Below are 24,112 nucleotides of genomic sequence, written 5' to 3'. Positions count from 1 at the left end.
TAAAAGAATAAAAGGAAGTGTCGGGATCCCTGGGTGGCTCAGTGGTTTAGCACCTGTCTTTGGCCCAGGGCGTGATCCTGGAGTCCAGGGATTGAGTGCATAGGGCTTCCTGCATGGAGCCTACTTCTCCCTCTGCCTGTGTCTCTGCTTCTCTCTCTGTGTCTCTCATGAATAAATAAATAAAATCTTAAAAAAAAGGAAGTGTCAATTCTGAGGATCAGAATAATCTATATCTAACTTGTTTTGTGTCCTTCTGCTATTGCTCCCAAGACAATATTTTGTGCATTGTGATTTAACAGGAGCACCTCTGCACTGCTTTGATAAGGAAAGGGGTTTAGAGGAGTTACAGAGGGCATCCTATGACAATCAAGCTGTGCCAAAGGACAGAACATTTTGTGTGTGGTCTCAAAAAAAAAAAAAAAATAATAATACCAACAACAAAAACGAGACAAATAGATTAATACTACAGAGTAAAGAGCCCAGAAATTAATCTACATGTATTTGGCCAACTGATCTTCAACAAAGTTGCCAAAAATACATGATGAGGAGATGATAATCTCTTCAATAAATGTGTTTGGAAAAACTGAATATCTGCACTCAGAAGAGTAAAGTTGGATCCATATCTATCAACAAAAAATAAAAATCAATTATAAATCAATTAAGCATTTAAACATACGATAAAAAACTATAAAGACCAGAACAAAATAAAAGGAAGGACCTTGACATTGGTTTTGACAATGATTTTATGGATAGGACACTGAAAGCCAACAAATGGAAAAAAGAAACAAATCAGATTGTATCAACCTAAAATGCTTTGCATAGCAAGGGAAACAATCAACAGGGTAAAAAAATAAAACAGCCTATGGGATGGGATAAACTTCCTGCAAATCATATATCTGATAAGAAGTTAATATCCAAAATAAAGAACTCCTATAATTCAATAGAAAAAAGTGGACAAAGGACCTGAATAAACATATTTTCAAGAAGACATGAAAATAGCCAGTAGGTATATTAGAGATACTTAACATCATCTAAATGCAAATCATCACTGTGATGAGATATCACCTCACACATTTTAGAATCCTATTAGCATAGAGCCAAAAGATAGCAAGTGTTGTTGGCGGTGTGGAGAAAAGTAATCCTTGTACACAACTAGTGGAAATGTAAGTTGGCATAGCCATTATGGAAAATAGTATGGAAGCTCCTAAAACAATTAAAAACAACTACCTTATGTTTCAGGAATTTCACTTCTAGGTAGATATCCAAAGTAAATAACATCAGAATTTCAAAGCAATATCTTCACTCTCATGGTTATTTCAGCATTATTCACAATAATCAACATATGAAACAACCTAAGTGTCTGTTGACAGATGAATAGATAATAAAAACATGGTATCCTGGCACAAAATTAGACACATAGATCAATGTGACAGAATAGAAAACCCAGAAATGAACCCACAGCTATATGGTCAACTAATCTTTGACAAAGAAGGAAAGAATATCCAGTGGAAAAAAAGTCTCTTCAGCAAATGGTGCTGGGAAAACTGGGCAGCAACATGCAGAAAACCTAAATATGAGACAGGAAACATCAAATTATGCAGTTACCTCTGACATTGGCTATAGCAACTTCTTACTAGATATGTCTCCTGAAACAAGGGGAAAAAAAAGCAAAGCAAAAATAAACCACTGGGACTACATAAAAATTAAAAGCTTCTTCACAGCGAAGGAAATAATCAACAAAACTAAAAGGTAACCTTCAGAATAGAAGATATTTGCAAATGACATATCTGATAAAGAGTTAGTATCCAGAATCTATAAAGAATTTATCAAACCCAACACCCAAAAAACAAATAATGCAGTTAAATGGGCAGAAGACATCAATAGACATTTTTCCAAAGAGGACTTCCAGATAGCTAACAGACACATGAAAAGATGTTCAACATCACTCATCATCAGGGAAAAGATATCAAAACTACAATGAGATATCACCTTATACCTTTCAGAATCGCTACAATTAACAACACAGGAAACAGCAGATGTTGGCAAGGATGTAGAGAAATGGTAACTGTTGTGCACTGTTGGTGGGAATGCAAACTGGTTCAGCTATTCTGAAAAAAAAGCATGGAGGTTCCTCAAAAAGTTAAAAATAGAACCTTATGGTCCAGCAATTGCACTACCAAACGGTAGAAAAAAACTAATTCAAAGGTATACACTACCCCAAAGTTTACAGAAACATTATCAACAAGAACCAAATTTTGGAAATAACCCAAATGTCCATTGACTGATGAATGGCTAAAGAAGACATGGTATATTACTCAGCAATCAAAAAGAATTAAATGGTGCCACTTGCAACCACATGGATGGAGCTAGAGAGTATTAAGCTAAGAAAAGTTAAGTCAGGAAAAGACAAATACCGTATGATTTCACTCATGTGGAATTTAAGAAACAAAAAAGAAAGGCAAATCAGGAAACAGACTTTCAACTCTAGAAAATAAACTGAGATTAATAGAGCGAAGGAGGACAAGGGGTTGGGTTAAATGGGTGATAGGTATTAGGAGGGCACTTGTGAGTAGCACTGGTTGTGTATGTAAGTGATAAATCACTAAATTATACTCCTGAAACTAATATTACACCAGAGGTTAAATAACTGGGATTTAAATAAAAACTTGGGGGGAAAAAAAAGAAAATGTGGTATATATGTGCAATGGAATATTATTTAGCCATGCATAAGACATAAGGAAATCTTGCCATTTGTGACAACATGGATAAATCTAGTAGACATTATGCTAAATAAAATAAGCCAGGCATAGAAAAACAACGTACAAGCTCAGTTATATGTGGTATCTAAAATAGTCAAACTTCTAGATACAGAGAGTGCCATGGTGGTTGCCAGAGGCTAGTGGAAGTTGGAAATAGGGAGAGATACAAAAAAAGGGGTCCTGGTCAAGGGTACAAAGTATCAGTTATGTAAGATGAATAAGTTCTGGAGATTTAATGTATAACAATGTGACTACAGTTAATTATAGTCAACAGCACAGTATTATGTACTTGAAATTTGCGTAGAGGGTAGATATTAAATGTTCTCACTACCAAAAAGAGAGAGAGAGGAGGGAAAACAAAGGTGGTGATGGATATATTAATTGGCTTGATGGTCATGATTATTTCACTATATATATATATATATATATATATATATATATATATATATATACATATATATATATAATCAAATAATTAAGTTGTCCTCCTCAAATCCTATTTTTTAATTGTCAATTACCCCTCCAATAAGTTGGAATATATTTATTATGCATTTAGTTATGCAATTAAACATATATATGTGTGTATATAATCAACTTTCAAATAATTTCATCTCATAAAAACTGGTGATTTATTACAAAAGACACACAATTTGAACAGGTTTTGAGAACTAGTAAATCTGAATTGCTTGGCCAATGATTTCTTATGGAATTTTATTACATAATGACATGTATAGTTCAAAGGGGGGGAAATGGCTTTTGAAGTTAAGTTTAAATGAATAATGAAAGGTGGAAGAGAACACAGAAGATGTAGAATAGGAAAGAAGATTAGAAACGTTACAAATGTTTATTCAAAGATTAGCAGGGAAAACCAAGGCTCTAGGAAGGAATGAAACAAATGAAATCTTAATGAGGTAGCACTTTCAAATACTGAATTTCCAAATTAGTAGTTTTCAAGAATTACAAAGAAGCTTGAGGAAAGGAGAAATGTTTAAATAAAACTTGTATAAAGTAATGTGGATGATACATCCACATGTATTATCAAGTAGAGGATACAACTTAAAAACAGGAAAAAGACAAACTGAGGCCTTTGAGATTAGATTTCCATGAGTACTTGGAAGGGTAGTCCTGTGCTCCCAGAGTAGCTAAGCGAAAATTAAAGTTCTGTAGAAAGTGAGAGAACATGAATGGAGATCAAATTTATAATTCCATCTAGCACAAATGAAATTCTTTTATCTTCAAATCCTGGATTTTTGGGGGGTGGGATGGGGAATGCACTTTTTAAATTTGATAAATATCTTTCTAGGATGATCTTTAATTCAAAAAGTTCATTTAAAGAATGACTGCTGTAAACATAATCTGTTGGGTGACCGGAAAAAAATCCAGATTCATTTAGAAGTACATGTAGAGCTTGTTTGTTGAGAGTGCAATCATATATACCATTATTTAGAGGATATAGTTATAATAAAGAGACATAACCTCAGCAAAAGACTGACAAAGTCTATGGGATCCCTGGGTGGCTCAGCCGTTTAGCATCTGCCTTCGGCCTAAGGCCTGATCCTGGAGTCCTGGGACCGAGTCTCGCATCAGGCTCCCTTCATGGAGTCTGCTTCTTCCTCTGCCTGTGTCTCTGCCTCTCTCTCTCATGAATAAATAAATAAAATCTTAAAAAAAAAGACTGACAAAGTCTTTATAATACAGTATCTTGTGTGAATATAGTTTATATAGATTACAATTTCCTATTCATAAATATGGAATATGAAAATAAATTACAAATCACAAATATAACAAAATAAGCATAGCAAGAAAGCAAGCAAATATAAATGTTTGATTTGTGCATACCACAGATTTTATACAATTTCATTATCATATAAATAGCACACATATATAATCTTTCATGCGTTAATTCTGATAAATGCAACAGTAAAAATTAAGATTAATAGAGTCTGCTTTGAAAGGTTTGCTACAAGTTATATCTACAACCTTTTGCAGCATGGTTACATTGTGCTCTGAGAAAGTTTGTGAATTCTATCAGTGATTTACAATAACTGCAAGCTTGTGTTTTTACATACTGTTAAACTATGTAAAATTGCTTTTTTTATTCTTAACTTTTGATGCCTAGATTTTTACAAGTTATGAGTTTTTACAGATGTGCTGAGCGCAGAAGAATAAATTAAGAAGTGTTTTGAACATTTAAAAGTGATAATTAAAGAACACCTAACTATTCATACACACTATACTGAAATCTGTAGCTGGCCAGTCATATTTTCTTTGTTACTATTAATATTATTCATTATTTTTTATCTTATTAAATCAGCCACTTATTAATTTGGTGAACATTTATCAAGCATCTGCCATATACTAGTCATTGAACTACACAGAGAAATACAAGAAAGCCATAATGTATTCACCAAACTCAGGAGATTTACTGCCTACTGGAAAAACACACATAAGGAAAAAACTGCAATAGACCGTTATAAATTTGGTAAAAGCAAGCTGGTGGTAATATGGGATCTTACTAACATAAACTGGAAGTCAGGGAAGAACTCAAATAAAAACAACCTTCATTTGATCCTTGATATATGAGTTAAGATCAGGTTGGCTTGGGTGTGGACAGGGATTCTGAGAATAGGGAACCCACATGTTCAGGTACAGATATTGCAAAAGAACATGGTATCTATCCGGAACCTGAGACAGTTGCGTAGGCTAATGTATTGAATGCTTCAGTGACTATAACTGGAAATATGGCTTGGACACCAAAAAAGATAATATTACAGAGGTTTTAAGTCAGACTAAAAGAATGATACTTAATATTGAAAGCAAAGAGAGATATTTGAAAGTTTTGCACAGAGAATAAAGTTTTGTTATATATACAATTTAAAAAAATCAATCTGAAGAAATTTACTGGCTCTTATTTCTTAAAGTGTTCCTTTTACCCCTTCCTCTTGGTCTTTTCCTCTAGGATTGAAATTATACATGTATTAGGCATTTGATATTGTATTAGAACTCTTGAATGTTTTATTCTGGGCTTGCACCCCCTGTCCCCCTTCATTCTCTCTTGTACATTGATAATTTCTATCAACCCCACTAAATCCAATGATTTTCTCTTCAGTTCTCTCAAGTCTACTGATGTTCCTTACTGAAGTTATTCTATCATATATGGCAATTTATATCTTATTTCTGGCATTTCCATCTGACTATTTCACTTAAATCTCTGCTGAAATTTCCTGTGATGGTTAATTTTTAGTGTCTAATTGCCTGGGAGCCCACCTATTTTGTTAAACTATTCTGGGTGTGTCTGAAAGGGAGTTTCTGGATGAGATTAATATTGTATTTTTTCTATGGTTTTTATTTTATTTTTTATGTTTTTATTTAAATTCCAATGAATTAACACACAGTGTGATATTAGTTTCAGGTATACAACACAGTGATTCAACACCCATACGACACCCCTTGCTCATCACAAGTACTCTCCTTAATCCCCATTATCTATTTCTCCGATCCCCCACCCATCTCCCCTCTGGTCACCACCAGATTGTTCTCTACAGTTAAGTGTCTGTTTCCTGGTTTGTGTGTCTCTCTTTTTTTCCTCCCTTTGTTCGTCTGTTTTGTTTCTTAAATTCCACAAGTGACTGATATCATATATTTGTCTCTCTCTAACGTTTGACCTATTTTTGATACACATATCTCCATTTATTTTACTTTTATAGCTGCTAGCTTTCTAACACCTTCTATATTTTTTTTATTTTATTGGAGTTCAATTTGCCAACATATAGCATAACACCCAGTGCTCATCCCATCAAGTGTCCCCCTCAGTGCCCAGTCACCCCCACCCCCTACCCACCTGCCTTTCCACCACCCCTTGTTCGTTTCCCAGAGTTAGGAGTCTCATGTTCTGTCTCCTTTTCTGATATTTCCCACTCATTTTTTCTCCTTTCCCTTTTATTCCCTTCCATTATTTTTTATATTCCCTAAATGAATGAGACCATATAATGTTTGTCCTTCTCCGATTGACTTATTTCACTCAGCATAGTAAGTAACTGACTAAATCAGATGGCCTTACCCACTGGGTATGATGAGCCTAATCTAATCTATTGGAGGCCTGATTAGAACAAAAATCTCTAAGAAAGGGAGAATTCAGTCTGATTGTTTTGGAGCTGAGACATCTGTCTTCTCTTGCTTTCAACACTGGAACTTACACCGTTGTTTCTTCTGGATCTCCAGTAAAACAAATGCAAATCTTGGGACTTCTTAGCCTTCATAATCACATAAGCCAATTTCTTATAATAAATCTCTTTATATAAAATGTTTTATGTAAATATATTAGAATATATTTACATATAATATTGGGGATATTATAACCAATATAAAATTGATTTCTGTTTCTCTAGAAAACCCAGATTAATGCCTACTATATTCATACATGTTTTACACCTTTCTCACATGTTTTAATATTTTTATCATAGTTATTTTTAAGTGTCCTGTAAAATAATTTTAATATCTAAGTCATTTACAAATCTGGTTCTGCTTATTGCTTTGTTTCTTTACAATAGGTTGGCTCCTCTTGTGTGTGGATTCTTAAATTTTTAATAGAATGCTAGTTGTTTTGTGAGGTCAAGCAGTAAAGACTGAGGTACATAAGTCTTGGCTGTTACAGACTGACAAGCTAGGCCACTTGACTTTCTGCATTTTGTAATTCAGCTGATTAAATTTTGTTGAGGCTGCACAGAGATTCTTTTTCTATCCTCTATTACAGTTAAGGGAATACTCATATTCCACCTTTCTCCAGAGGACATGTCCCCTCTTTCTTGAATTTTAGGTTACATATTTGCTTTGAGGTCTCAGATTTCTGATAGAGTCAAAGAAAGTTATGATACTTTAATCGATGTTTACTCACTTTTTTGTGATAAAAATATTTGAAGCTTTATACAACCTAAGGGAAATGGGAAATTTCATGACTTTTAAACAGAAATCTCCAATATCACAGACTTACTCCACAAGTCCAGTTTTCTTGCTTTGTGGTAAATTAAGATTCCCAATACACATGTGAAATTGACCTCTTGGACTCAGTGTTCTAATTTTGCAGCAAAGTTTTATCCATTGATACAGACTTACTGACAGGATGTGATTCTGTCCTATTTTTAATTCAGAGAGATGCTTATCTTATTTTTGGTAATTATTTTGATAATAATATAAAAAAATATTGTTATCTAAATTGATATGTGATTCTTGGGAGGGAGGCAAGTGTTCCCTTGTTTTCTTACACTCTCTTCTTGACATTTTGGGCATTTTTAAATAGCATTCTACTTGGCCTCTATACAGAATTCATCACTTTTTCTACTCTTGCTTCCTTCTAGAAAATCTCTCTTGCCTTTTTCCCTCCTTTCTGTCTTTCTCATTCTCTTTCTCTCTCTCACTCTATGTCTTCTCTGGGTTGCATTGTCTTCCCAATACATTCAAATACATATAAACTATGACCAACAACAACTAATATATCTGGAGTCTAAAACTCCCTTCTAACTCTATTTCCAGTAAGTACCAGATATTTCCACCTCAGATGTCTCAATGGGCTTTAGACAAAATATATCCCAAATGTAATTTTTGTTGGTTCCCATAAATCTTCTCTTCCTTCAAACTCTCCAATCTATAAATGGTGATGCCACTCAGCTGTTTGTTGGAAATAGAGTGCATGCTCCTTTGGATCCTCTCTTTCCATCAACCACCTGTCAATTACCAGGTTATTTTGACTTAATTTAAAAATGTATTTCAAATCTATCCAATTTTATCTATTGCAACTGAGACTTCTCTAATTCAAACTATAATTCTTTCTTGCTGGCAGTATCTCCTGTCTCTTCACTTTTTGACCTTCCCTGCCCCCATTCCAGTCTCCTGAAGCTATATTTCATTCTCAAAATGGAAATAAAAGCATATCACTTTCCTACTAAAATTCTTCCATGGCCCCCCAATAAGCATATTACAAAATTCAAATTCCTAAATTTTTGCCAACATATCCCTTAGTGATCTGAAGACTCCTTAGTCTCCTCTTGCATCAATTCTACCTCCCTTGCTAATTTCCAGCCATGCTGGCTGACTTTCATATATTTGAATCCATTCAGCATCTTTAATATCTTTGGATATGGAAGCACATGATGCTTGCTCTATCTATGCCCTTCACTGACTCTTTGTTCATACTTTCTATTAGGCTTCTGGTCTTATATATACTTTTTTTGGAAGGTTTTCCATGAACCACATTGCAAATTTGGTAACCCTGGTATAATTTCAATATTGTGCTATATTTTCTACAGATAGATGATCATAGGCCATCATTTTTTGTGTATTTGGTTATTTGTTCAATACCTTTTCCTCCTTCTATTGAAAGCTTTACCAGACCAAGACTCGTCTCTATTTCATCACTTCTGTACCCTCAGTACTTACAATAAGCATGGAATGCAATCAATTTTTAATATATATGTTTTGACTGAGGAATGAATTTTTAAAGATATAGTATTATGCTTTAGATTGAATTAACAAATTCAAAAGCATTAAATCTACTGCATTAAAAATTTGAAATTTTCTGCCATGTTACAAAAACCAGGAAACAGGTTGGCAATTTATGATATATGGCTTCAAAGGACTAAAAAGACTTGTAACTTTCCCCTGTTTTCTTGCCCTTTTCCCAATGTTTATTTTACTTAATATTCTCTCATTTTGTTGTTATTGCTGTTTCTATATGTCAAATTTTATGTTATGTGAAGCAAGATCAACTAAGAACACATCCATTAAGTTCTATCTTCTCTTGATATGCTAAATAGTCAACAAGTAAATTCATTTATATTTCAGTGAGCATAACAACATTAATTCAAATTTTTAAGGGTTGGATACCTTAAAATTGGATAATGAAAAGTGTTCCAAATGAAAGCTGCTGTGGTGCAAAAGTAAAGGCTGAGCCTATTTATACAATAGCACTTTCAGGGACATATCTCCACTTTAACTTCTCTGTTAGTCTTTAGTATTTTAAAATGCAACTCATGTAAACAGTCCTCTAAGGGAAACGGCAATAAATCTTTAATAAATTCCTAGCCAAATTTCCAGTTGCAGTGACAAAATATTTTGTTACAATAGTATCACTGATAAATTATATTAAAAATAAATAAACTTATTATTAAAAGGCTTGCCTCTTTTTCTAGAACATAGTGTTCATATTTGAGTTTGTCAGGAATTAAATAGCCATGCATTTTTAATGAAGAATGGATGAATATAACGATCATTTGAGAGTTATTGACACATCCATATCCATAGGATAGTGTCTTATTAAATTGTCCCTGCTCTTTTCTTAATAGGGTTTATACATTCAGTATTAATAATAGATGAGCATTTTAAATTCATTTCTATTGTTAAATCCTATTTGTACTCCTGCAGGAACATTATTAAAAACTGGTTTTATAAAACATTTCTCAAGATGCATATGTATAAGAGTTACTGTTCTTTTAAAAAATTTCTATGTGACTAAAATTTCCAAATCATTATAAATAAATTATTCATTTGTTAACTGCCAGAAATAACTGTTTTTTCTTGCACTCGTCTCCTTGAAGGTGGCCTCAGAAATGATATACTTATCATTATCCAAGAAGTACATATTGTTTACTAATCTGTTAGAAAGAGACATTACTCACCTTGCATGCTGATCTTAACTGAAATGCTAATCTAATTTAACTTCCAGGTCTGAGGTAATCTTTATTTTGCATAAATGAGCTGAAAAATTTACAGTTTGCCAATAGAACACAAGCAATTTTTTTTTTTTTTTTTTTTTTTTGAACACAAGCAATTTAAAGCTTCAATATCCACTTGTGCATTTTGATTCCCAGACACAGAGACAACAAAGGAGTAACCCTGAATCAGTTTGTCCATAAAGTTAAGGTAAAAATATCATAAATTGTTGAATGATACATGTGTCTGTCATATCACAATTTTGAAAATAAGAAATATGTATTTTGCAGACAGTACTTTGACAGTGATATAAAATACAAATAGGAAAAGTTACTTCTCTGATTTAAATGTCCAATTAAATAGACTCCAAATTCTTTGTGTTTATTCTGTCAATATCAGAATGCATTTTCCACAGCAGTGTTTTCCAGATTTTTGGCTTCATGAGCCAGAAACAATGGCAACCACGGGGAACTGGGGGTTGTTGTACTGCTGGCAAAATTTATTTTAATTAAGACAGGACATAAAATAAAAATAAGTCCCAAACAAAACAAAAGCAGTAAAATCGAACATGAATTCACCATCCACCATTCACCAAATAGATGTCTACTGAGCACCCGTTTTCATACTGTGCAGCCCTCTACTAGGACAACAGAGAGAAAATGAACAAAATCAGCACATCCCCTGACCTTATGGACCTTATAGTGAGAGAGATGGACATAGCCAAATATTCAAAAAATGAACATATATTACAAAACACAATATGCCCCATGTTGGAAAATACAACATTACAGAAGAATATACCTTACGTTTAGGATTCAAAGTCTCTGAAAAAAAAAAACAAAACAGCATTTATGTTGAAGCCTTAAGACTACGAGTCAGTGAAGTATACTGGAGAGAAAGAATGTGCCAAGAAGAGGGAATAATAATATGTGTGCAGGGAGAGGATACCTGTTATTAAAAATTTAATATTTAAAAAAACTCATTCTATTATTTAAAAACTTTACGGTTGGTTTGGAGGTTCAAAAGCAAACACAGCAGACATGGTCTCTGACATTATGAAACTGATAAGCTAGTGAGGGAAGGACAATTAAAAACACTATTAAAGGGGATCCCTGGGTGGCGCAGCGGTTTGACGCCTGCCTTTGGCCCAGGGCGCGATCCTGGAGACCCGGGATCGAATCCCATGTCGGGCTCCCTGCATGGAGCCTGCTTCTCCCTCTGCCTGTGTCTCTGCCTCTCTCTCTCTCTCTGTGACTATCATAAATAAATAAATAATTTTAAAAAAAACACTATTAAAGAGAACAGATCAATGATAGAGAAAGTTTGAGGTGCTAAACCCAATCTAATCTGTAGGCTGAAAACAGAAGAATTCTCAGAGAAAGTGGCATGCCCAAACGAACTAGTCAGATTGAACTAGTCAGGAGCAATGGGGAAAGACATAAGTGGTACTTGTGGTGAGGCTGGAGAAACACATAGCAGTTACAGAGCAGCTTACCTCTTCAAGGATCTTTTCACTCAAGTTTGTGATTTAATACTTGTAGGGCTTCAGCAGGAGAGCTACATGACTTGATTTATGCTTTCACATATATAAAATTTGTTTTACATAAATAATGACTACATGTGTAGACCTAATATTTTGAAAAGAAAAAAAAATCTAAATACAGAGAAAGCAGTTAAAATACTATTGTGATTTTCTAAGCATTCAACGATAGCTGTCTGCAATAAAAGGTGACAGAAAAAACAAAAGAAATTAAAAGATTCAAAGGAAATTTAGCAGGTAGCACTGACAAGAATTAGTGATTCATTTTGTGGAGGTAAGGTTAAAGTAAGCCAACCTCCCCCCACCTTAAATATTTTTCTGCATAATATATAAAATGTGTATTTATTACAAAATAACAATAGTAGCTACACATTCTGAAACTATAATTCAATTATTTGAGCTGTTATCTTTTAAAATTTATTTATGATGAGTGTGAGTTAATTTCCATACTACTCAATCTAGGAAATTTTGTTTAAAATGTCAGCTATTCAACTGATTACATTTTCTCACTAAATTACCCCAAACAGCAATTTGCTGAATAACTGGATAAGGTATTCTTTATATTTCTTCTTTAAAGGCAACATTATATAAAATTCCAACTTTAGTAATTTATTCGTTCTCCACATGTGCCAAAGTGACTGTTGAGAAACTCAGCAAAAAATTTTATGTTTTTTGACTTTCCATCTTGCATTTTTCCATAGTGTATACTATTCATTCTACTTGAAGTATCCATGTGGTTAATTATTAACTTTGTGGGTAGTAACAAAGCACATACTAAAAAGTTAATGTCGAGGAAAGAACATGGCCTTTGAGGATCCCTAATACTCCTATTATAGCTTTAAGAACGAGATCTAGTCAACTGGACTCATCTGTTACTGTCCTGGTTCTCAGGAATGAACTGAGCCCCTGAATGCATGCAAGGATATAAAACTAAGTATAATCTCTAATTCACACAGAATATAATCTATCTGTCTCTCTGGCTTTTGTTTGAGTCTTGGTTTTCTCTCCATTTCCCACACTTGCCCTAGTCCTCAGATCTGAATTCTAGGGCAGTAGAGCCCTTCACATATTAATCATAATAGTTTTTAATTTTTGGTCTGATACATTCCAACATTTTGTGCCATATTTGGTTCTAACACTTGTTTTGTCTCTTCAAACTATGCCCTGTTTCTGTGTTTTTGCCTTTTGATATGCTTTGTAGGTTTTTCTTGATAGTCAAACATGACCTACTTGAGTAAATAAGCCTTCAGTAATGCCGTGGTGACCTGGAGGTGTGGGGGCTGGCGGGTTGGGGGGGAGGACAGAGTTCTACATAGTCCTGTGATTAGGTCTCAGTCTTTTAGTGTACCTCTGGACTGTGAACTTCACAAGTGTTCCTAAGGGTTTTTTTTTTTTTTTTCTCCTCCCACCTTAGTGGGACAAGATGGCTAGAGTGGGCTAGAGCTGAGTATTTCCATTTCCTGGATCAATTAGGCTCTGATAATACCCCAGTAGCTTATGTTCTAGTAGTTTGCCCTGAGGGAGTCCTTGTTTAGAAGAACAGAATGCTCTGATATAGTTCAAAATGTTTCCTTTTTCCCCTTTCCGTGTAGAAGCACAAGAAGACTTCTCTCTATTTACTATGGGGACCTGGTCAAACTCCTGGATGTAAATCTCACATTACTGTGCCCAACTTATGACTAGATTCCCCTGGAATTTTAAACTCTCAGACTTGTCCACACTGGTTATCTAGCAATTTGTCAATTAGAGCTGATTTTCCTGCCCTGCCCTTCCTGGTTCCCAAGGTGGTCTACATTTAGGAGTTCTGTTCTAATAAATCACAATTCCCCTCAATTTGCCTGTGGCCTCTCCAATGACAGTGGTTGCCCTGTGTTTTCCCCTGTCCTTTGGATCCAAGAAGAATTGTTAATTTTTCAGTCTCTTCAGCTTTTTATTTATTAGGTTGAAGTGGCAACTTCCAAATTCCTTACATGTGGAGTTAGAACCTGTCATATCCTACCATACAGAAAAGTGTTCTTTTACAGGACTCCTTATCTATGCCATCATCTTAATTTTGAAGTTAAATCACTCAAATATTGATGCTATCTATGATTAATTTTTAGTTCCCCATGTCCCTTGTTTATTGTGAGAGCTAGTTTTATGAAATAATTAAAGTTTGATCTTGGTAAGATGTGATGTATGTCTAATTCCAAATTTTAAGAGCATTTATTTAAATTCATTCATTATAGCTTTTGTTCAGTTTATAAATGAAGAGGTTTTTATATCTAACTTCTAGGTTATGTGCAACTGGAAATCAGAGTGTAAATAACTAAACCTTAAGTTGAATCAGGTCAAGAACTTCTTTTGTTTGATTGGTAAATAATGCAAATAAAATAATTCCAAAGTTGTATTGACGTTTTTTTTTAAAGGCACATTTTCCCATTTTGCAAGGAATTGGGAAGGGATCATTCTCACACAATTTGATATATTCCCTATAAAACATATACCCAAAAAGGAAAAAAAAAAGAATGTTTGCCATCCATAATTTTATTCTTGTGTTTCTGACTGCCTAAAATAAATTGCTGTTATGTCAATGTTTTAAAATATCTACTTGCATCATTTTTTTTAACCCTCAAACATTTTCAACTATATTACCTTGTACATTTTCCTTTTTCCAGATGAAAGGGAAAGGGCTCATTAGTTCTCAATGAATCCAACATTAAAAATGTATTGAGTAAGGGTAACAGGTGTAGGGTTTTTGACTTACAGTGTCCTTTGCAAGTTCTATGTAGCCTACTTGGTTTCTGCCTCCGTCTCCCACATATTCACTAGCTAATGGTCTCCTATCACTTCCTATTCTAGACATGTCATTCAGAGAACTCCATTAACACCAGTGTAGTTCTTAATTACCTCTTTGTTAGCGTGGGCAATTTGCTTTACAGATTATTTCTTTAGCTGATAAAACATTCCTATGTCCAATTTGAAAAGATTTTGTTTAATCAGATCCCTGAGCTAATGAAGACCATGTTTAAAGCTATTTAAAGGCCTTTTTAAATATTTGATGGTAGTATGGAATAAGTTAAAAATTTGCTGAATTTTTGTTTTTATTTAAAAAAATATTAATAGCTTTTCGTGTAATGAGTTTAACCACATTTACTTTGCAAACAAATTACTTTAGGCTACAAATTCAAAACCATTTTTTAAAGAGAATAAGGTTTTCCTTAAACAAGAGTCTAGGCAAATTGGTACTATAGAGAGTATTACTGATAATTGAGGATCAAAGTCTAAAAGAAAAACCCCCTGTCAACACCAATAGACATCCAAAGTGTATGTCTGGATATTTATTTTCTTCTTTTCCATTTCTACTTTATCTCAAGGGCAAAATCTACCTCATGGTAACCAAAACAACAACAACAACAACCACAAACCACTCTCACTGAGAAAGTAATATAAAAGTATTAAGTATTCATGTTTATCCTTTTTTGCATTATCTCTATATTTGTAGCAGAACTCTGTATACCTTACATTAAATCATACTTATTCATGTGAAAGCATTAATGTTTAACTTTCTCAAAAATAAATGCCACTACTATATTTCCAGGCTATAAGGTAATAGGTTTCTGAGGCACTGTAAGAAATGTCTCCAGTGAATCCTAAATCACAAATATCCTCACTCTTTATATGGGCATATAGAACTTGGAATAACCTCATAATAAAATGAAGAGGAGAAAGAGACTATAATAATTGAAGATTGGTCCTTTCATTTTCCTTTCGTGGCATTTCACTTAGTAATGTATGTCCATTGTACTTCTTAAGCACAATAAAGCTCTGTCCCTACGCTAAAAGCGTAGGGATTATTATTGATTCTGTTCTCATGTGCGTGTCATGTGCATAGTGCCACCTGTTCAACAGCATAGCTCCAACACCTGGCCTTCCTCCATATTGTATTATTCATCAAGTACACGTGTAAGGGTTTTATGTTTGCAATCTGTTCCTCATGTGAATCTTCAATTCTTTGTGAAGTTATGATGAATAAGGGATTGAGACTAGAACCAGACTTTACATATGGCATGCTTAGGTCTCTGCCTATATGGTATGATCTGAAGAGTTCTTGCAGAGTAGCACATCCCAAAATACACTTCAATCAATCCAAAATGATGTCTGAAATATACCAGTATAGCAATACTCCACTTCTTTTTTCTATATGTTTCAGTTTCCCAGTTAATAGAGGACAAAAATTATGAAATTCAGAAGGTGAAAAGATTAACATGTAAGTCAACTATCACAGTAGTTATGAAATAGAGTTATTATGATTTTTCTTATAATTACACAAAAATTCCAGAAAATGACAAATAAACAATAACAATCATAATAGAAAAAACAATATGTAACTATGATTAACCTTTTGGTATTCTTGTTTCTAGTCTTAACTCTATATACATACGTTTTGCAACAAATATACATAATGAATATAAATATATACATATGTATGCATTTTATATATGATTTGAGACACTTTTTGGTTAAAATATGTATTAAATAAGGACATACATAATCCAATGATGAATTATTTTCATAAGGAAGCACTTTTATCTTTCTTTTTTTTTTTTTTCACTTTTATCTTTCTTGTTTGGCATTTTGTCCCCCGGGCATCATTTAGTATCTAGCACATAATACAGTCGGTATTGTGAGTAAACTATAAAACTTATTTTATATATATTGTATATGTGTGTGTGTATATATATATGTGTGTGTTGAATTTTGTAGGCATATATACACATATATACATATACAGAGACACATACACATATACATATATAATATATAGAGGCCAGATTATAAAGAGGCCAAATTCTGCAGGTCAAATCCCTTTGATTAGGGATTGCTTTAGAATTATGACTATGGGTTTATAGGAACTACACTGCTCCCAAACTATGTTTTTATTGATAGAGGGAGGCTATCTCCATTTCACAAAATGGAGATATAGAAGTATTTTAAGCTTTTAGTGGGGCTAGAAATGCTTGTTCTACTGTTAGGCATGGAACTGCCACATCTACAAAAAAATTATTTTGCATTTTCCATTGCTCTCATATGTTCTAATGTCTAATCATATAAATGAAAAACTTGTTTGTTAGTATCTGAGCATGGAAATCAACTTTGTTTTATGTACAAACACAAATGTTTTCACATGTTTTACTATAAACTTAATTCCAAAATCCAAGTGTCTTGTGAATTTGGGCAAGATTAATTTTTATTTTCACCAGATCTTTATCACAATGATATATTATTTATGAAAATCAGCCCACTAATAGTAATGTTGCTATGGTACTGGATCACCAATATTAAAATATGTTTTTTTTCTTCTCACATGGTGATTCCATCTGCAAGTGTAAGTATTTGACTAGCTCATTACATATTTTAGTTTAGTAGTACCTAAACATATTAAAATGTATATTTACTATGCAGTATTTATATGCAGTCCTCTTCATTGTTAAGGTGTTATATTTATTTGGTAAATTATATGTATAATGGGCTATACCATACTTAAATTCGTTTTAGGAAAAGTGTGGGTTGAATTGTTTCCCCTAAAAAGAAATGTGGAAGTTCTAATCCCTGGTACCTATGAATGTTTACCTGGAGATAGGATCTTTGCTGATATAATCAAGTAAGATTGAGTCATACTGAATTTGCTTGGTTCCCATATTCAATGACTGATGCCTTAACAACAGAAAGGAGAAGGAAATTCACATACACAGATACACAGATACATAGAGATGAAGGCCACATGAAGACAGAAGTAGAAACTGGAATTATGCTGCTACCAACTAAGGAACACTGAGGATTGTCAGCAACCTCCAGAAGATAAGAAGAGAAGAAAAAAATTGTTCCCTAGACTCTTTGAGGGAGCATGGCTCTGCTGATACCTTGATTTTAGACCTTTACCTACAGAATTGTAAAATAATAAATGTCTTTTGTTTTCAGCCACTGAGGCTATAGTACTTCATCATGGCAGTTCTAGGAAAATGATGTAGAAACTAAATGGGTATTCCAGAGTTTGTTCTAAGGAAAAGGGTGAAAGATTAGGTTCACAGCAATTAAAAACACTGGAATATGAATAGACTTTTATAGACTGTTCTATTGACTTTCATGGTCCTTTAGGATATTCCTGGAACCTCCCTTTCCCAACCAATCCTTTTGCTGCTACTCCTCCTGCAATTTACTATTACCTAAACACACACAACACCTTTATTTGTGCCTGTAATTCTGCTGGAAATGATAATTCCCTTTAATCTTTCTGATTAAGTAATAACTATTGTGCACAGCCCATCTAAAAGGCAAACTCCTCCCTCCTGTATGCCACCAATCAGATGTGTTTTAACATGCCATGTGCCTTCACATTTTTTTTTTAAGATTTTATTTATTTACTCATGAGAGACAACAGAGAGAGAGGCAGAGACACAGGCAGATGGAGAAGCAGGCTCCATGCAGGGAGCCTGACAAAGGACTCGACCCTGGGTCGCCAGGATCACGCCCTGGACTGAAGGCAGGGCTAAACCGCTGAGCCACCCAGGCTGCCCTGTCTTCACTTCTTTAATAGCAAGTAAACAAGTATATGCTTACTTGTGTTATGGTTGTCAGTATACAAATCTATTTGTCCAAAATTTACTGAAAACAGAAACTATGTCTTATTGATCTTTGCATTCTCAAGTGTACTGACCAAAGTGTGTTTTTTGCACACAAATATTTGTGTGCAATCAAATAAATAAATAAATAAATACATAAAATTTTGTGATATGAGACAGTGTTTTAAAGAAGCGCTCTGGAAGATTAACCACTTTTCTTGGAGTGTATCAAAAAATGGGATCATAAGAATTTAAAGAATACAAGTGCTCGTTTTGGCAGTACGTATACTAAAATTGGAAAGAATGTGAAGAATAAAAGAAATGCATGATGACAAAGAATAAAGTGAAGAAATAATCTGTTTAAAAATTATGAGAAACAGTGAAAAAAGATGCATCTGACTAGAATAAAAGTATATTTTGTCTCAGATAGGCAAAGCAGAAAGTAAAATTTACATTTCTCATTCATACCTATCCTGTTTATGTATAGATGGCTAAAGCCTGGAAGCAACATTCCTGATATCCTAAGATGATGGAAGTTGGAGGCTTACTATTTTTAACAAGTTATATAGTCCACATTCTCAAAGAAGGGGATTTATTTATCTCCTTTCCTCTTTTATTCTCATTGCTTCGGAATTAGGCCATTTCAAAAGGAAAGGCAATTTATTATAGATATCAGCTACAATACATATTTGGTTAAGTCTTAATAATATCTTCTCACACCTACACAGTAAATTACTAGTAAAAACTGCTTTAGATGTGACATTTTCACTATTTGCATTATCACCAACTCTTACATAGGCATATATTGCAATTTTGAGAAGAGAAGCTTTCACAAACATTATGACATTTGATTGAATTGAGTTACTTAAAAACCATGTCTTATTAAAATATTTCCTAAAGTCAGATTTCTATCCAAACGGCAATATTAAGCAGATCTGTAATTGTAATGAGCACCCTCCCCTCAAAATTGCTAATATGCTATTTCTGTAAATTTATTTTCTATAACTTTCTGTCTTCCATGATTAATGATTTAAAATTTCAAGTTAGGCCTTAATTCCCTCACACTCAGTGTTCCTCAGTGTACTATTCATAGCCTACAAACAGATGAACATGACATTTGACAGTCAAACTTGAATAGAGTGTTATAAAACAATATTTAAAGATCATTCACGTATTCTTATTCACAAAGTTATTTGTATTTTGTAAAAAATTCCCTGGATATTTTTTAAACAAAGATGTAAATATATATACAGCAAACAACCGGAATGACTGTAATTTCACAAAGCAAAGAAACTAAATAGGTAGACACCCCAATGGGTAGGAGCTAGGGATGCTCCTGTGGTCTATTCTATGCATTGCAGGATGTTAAGTATATGAGTCTTTGATTGATTTCCTTAAATTTATTAAACCTCTCAGGATGGCTATTATATAGCAGTCATCATATCTATCTATCTATCTATCTATCTATCTATCTATATAGAGAGAAAGTAGCATTCCAAGCATTAAGTATTGACAAATATGTGAAATAATTAGAGTCCTTGCACACTATTGGGAATGCAAAATGGTATAGTCATTATGGAAAACAGAATGGATTTACTTCAAAAAATTAAAACCAGAAAAACCGTATGACACAGTAAGCCCACTTCTGGGTATTCATCCAAAAGAATTGAAATCAGAATTTCAAAGAGATGTTACCACTCTTATGTTGATTACAATAAGCATTATTCACAACACCCAAGTTATAGAAACAACCTATTGTCCCTCAACAGATGAATGGATAAAGAAAATGTGGTTTATACATACAATGGAATATTATTTGACCTTAAAAATAAAAAAAGGAAAATCTGTAATATACAACAACATAGAAGACCCTGGAAGACCTTAATCTAAGTGAAATAAATCAATCACAGAGAGACAAATACTATATGATTCCACTTACATGTGCCTAAAATAGTCAAATTCACAGAATCAAAGGGTGGTTACCAGGGACTGGGGTGAGGGTGGGGGGAGGAGGAAATGTAAAATCACTAAACAACTGGCATGAAATTTCAGTTGAGCAAGATGAGGAAGCTTTAGAGATCCGTTGTACAGCATTGCACCTAGGAGCAACTTAAATGCACTGTACACTTAAAAAATTGTTAAGAGGGTAGATCTCATGTTGTGTTCTTACCACAGTGAAATTATTTTTCTTATTTAAAAAATAAATGACTATGATACACTTTTAGCTGGTACATAGTCTCTTCGGCTTTACTCACTTGTTTCTTTTAATGAAGCAAGTTGCCATTAGGCAACTGTAGGCAGTTGTGAACTGCCCTACAGAATGACCTCTGTGACAAAGACCTAAGAGTGACTTCTGGCCTACAGCCCTTGAAGAAGTAAATCCTGCCATGGTCCATGTAAATGAGCTTGGAAACTGATCCTTTCCTGTCTGCATATAAAACTGAAGCTCTGATTGAATCTTATGAAAGAACCAACAGAAGAACTAGCTAAGCTATACTCTGATTCCTTTTGTGCAGAAAATGTGAAATAATAAATAGTTCTGATTAAGACATCAAATTATGGAGTAATTTGCTATGCAGCAATGGATACTAAAACATATATAATTTGGAGTTCACTTTAAATGTATATTCGAAAAATGTTCACAAGGCTTTTACATCTTTCTAAGAGAAAGAAAATAACCTATAAGCTGTGTCTACAGACACCCTTTGACTGCTTTCAGAAAAATTATTGGTACAAATAAACTAATGAAGTAAAATAATTTAGTGGAGGTTTTAATATTTACCATTTATAATATAATGTCACAGCTACTATGACGTTAATACATATACAAGTCATCATTTAAATGTAATATGTCAATCAGTGATTATAGGTATAAAAATTTTACTGGTATTTTGTTACTGTCATAAGTGCTGATATAAGTTAAATAATAGCTAATAAGTATAATGGCTCAATTCGAACAATCTGTGACCTGATTTTAGAGCCTACAGAACACTAGTTAACAAAATTGGCAGAAGTTAGTAACTTGACCACTCTTTTCATAAAACTATACATCCTTAAATAAATATTCTTGATCAAGATGGTACATAATCTACTAGCTTGATTTATTTCTTCCAGCAGGTGAAAATTTAGGTTCTTGCTGTATCAATATTCTGCAGGAATCAAATTATAATGACAAGTTCTTCTCATATAACTGACAGATATGATACAGGATTTATCATGATAATTACCATTCTTAAATATTTCTCAATTATAAATCAGTAAAAATAGAGCAGTAACACTGCTGAGTCTTGAGTTCATCTAAAAGTACCTGACACACAATAAGTCCAGTCTATATTTGTTGTCATATTACAACTGTAAAAGTGTATTAAATTGTATTAACCATACTAAACTCCTAATCACAATAAAATTCACAGATTTTAAAAATAATAATCAAAAATATAAAAACAAAAATTATGATTTAGTAATATATCAACAATGTAATTCCTTCCAGTTATGTTTCTATATGTGTTAATTCAATTGTGATTTCACAAAAATACGTATTAAATGCTTCCTCTCTGATCAAGTACAAGACTGGATTCTGAGGACATAGTACTGAAAAAGATAGAAAAAAAACTAGACCTATTTCTATGCTAATGGACCCATATGGAAGAGTAGGGAAGACAGAAATGAAACCAATAAATAGAAGTTAAATACTGCAATAAGAAAACAAGGTTCTCTGAGGCAGAATGGCAGAATGAATTCTTTTTTGTTGTTTTTTATATTTTGTTATTTGTTTTTTAAGAGAAGGGGCTGTCAAGGAAAACCTCACAGAGGAGATTCTTCAATGATTACTGAGTTGATAATAGTTGATACCAAAAAGGCAGGCAGAGAAGCAGTCCAAGCAGCAAGTGCAAAAAGCCCAGGCTCCAATGTGTATGAAGAAATCTATAATCTTGCTAGAATCTTGGACCAATATCCACCAGCTATTATAGGGAATTATATTTGAAAAATGATCACCTTAGAACATCTGAGCAGTTAACCCACAAAGTTGAAAGACGTTAAGGACGCCTTGTCCTAGCACCACTTTATGTTCCTGAGCTTGGAATCTTATCCTAATAAAAGTGATGCACTGCATTATTGTACTCTTTCATTTTTTTTTTGTTAATTATGAAAGTACATTCTTTATAACCTCCTAAAGTACTGCCAATTTATATGCTGTGGGACTGCCCCTTGACCTCTATGTGCCACAGTGTTCCACAACCACTGGTCTCAAAGCAATGTGATTATGTTAATCAAAAAGCTGCCAGGCACAGAAGTCACTTAAAAATTGCCACCAAGGGCAGCCCCGGTGGCTTAGTGGTTTAGAGCCTCCTTCAGCCCAGGGCATAATCCTGAAGTCCCAGGATCGAGTCCCACGTCGGGCTTCCTGCATGGAGCCTGCTTCTCCCTCTGCCTGTGTCTCTGCCTCTCTCTCTCTGTCTCTGTCTCTCATGAATAAATAAATAAAATCTTTTTTAAAAATTGCCACCAAAAGGCCTTCTATTTGTCTTATTTTAGAGAAAAAATTATATGTGTATATGTGTGTCTATGTGTGTGTATACACATATAATAGCTTTAACATGATTCCTGGTGCCTGCAAGTATAAAACTAATATGCTTATAAGCACTCCCCATAGCTTTCCCAGGTCCAATATCATATTCTCTTTTCAGTTTAAGAAATTTCTCTATCTTCACTTGAATCTTTCAAGTGGCAATTAATTATTATACTTTGGTGACTTTGGATTTCCTTTATTTTATTTTATTTCACTTTAAAATACACATTAATTTGTTGTCTTTTTGTTTGTTTGTTTGTTTGTTTGGTAAGACCTTTAGAATTCAGCTATAACAAAACAGAGATAGTCCTCTAATACAATTTGGGCAAATAGAAAGATAATTAAAATAGGTAATCATATTAAGATTTGATAAGTATTGTGATAGGGGAAACCCTGAATGAGACAAAAGCAAAAAAAAAAAAAAAAAGGTAAAATGGACTTAGTCTCATGGCCAGAAAGGTGTTCCAGAAAAGCACTATGTAAGGGACAGATCTGAAAGATAAATAAGAATTTCTCAGAGAAAATGAGAAATGTGAAGGACAGATAGTGAGGAATGAATGATGAGAGACTCATTTTTGAACAAAATCAAAAGCCTAAAAGGAAGACACAGCAGGTCATTCTGGTGAGCAAAAATAGTTCACTATAACTGAGATTTAGAGTTTATGGACATTGAATATATGATTGAGTGAAGGCAAGAGATGAGATTGGAGAGAAAGGCAAAGCCCTATGATACAAGGCTCAGAGAGGCAGGTTGCTTTATTACTAGGACAATGGGAATCCAATGAAAGAATTAAAGCAATGCAGACATGATTTAAGAGATGATCTTACTGTAGCGTGCAAAATGAATAAACCATTTAACAGTCTGTTGTACTAGTTCAGGCAAGAGATGATCTGATCATTGCCTTTACAAGAAGGATGACTAGAGATGAATTTGTTA

This window comes from Canis lupus, chromosome 17, assembly GCF_048164855.1.
Source record: "Canis lupus baileyi chromosome 17, mCanLup2.hap1, whole genome shotgun sequence".
Classification (NCBI taxonomy): domain Eukaryota; kingdom Metazoa; phylum Chordata; class Mammalia; order Carnivora; family Canidae; genus Canis; species Canis lupus.
The sequence above is the reverse complement of the archived record's forward strand: the minus strand, read 5'-3'. Positions refer to the sequence as shown.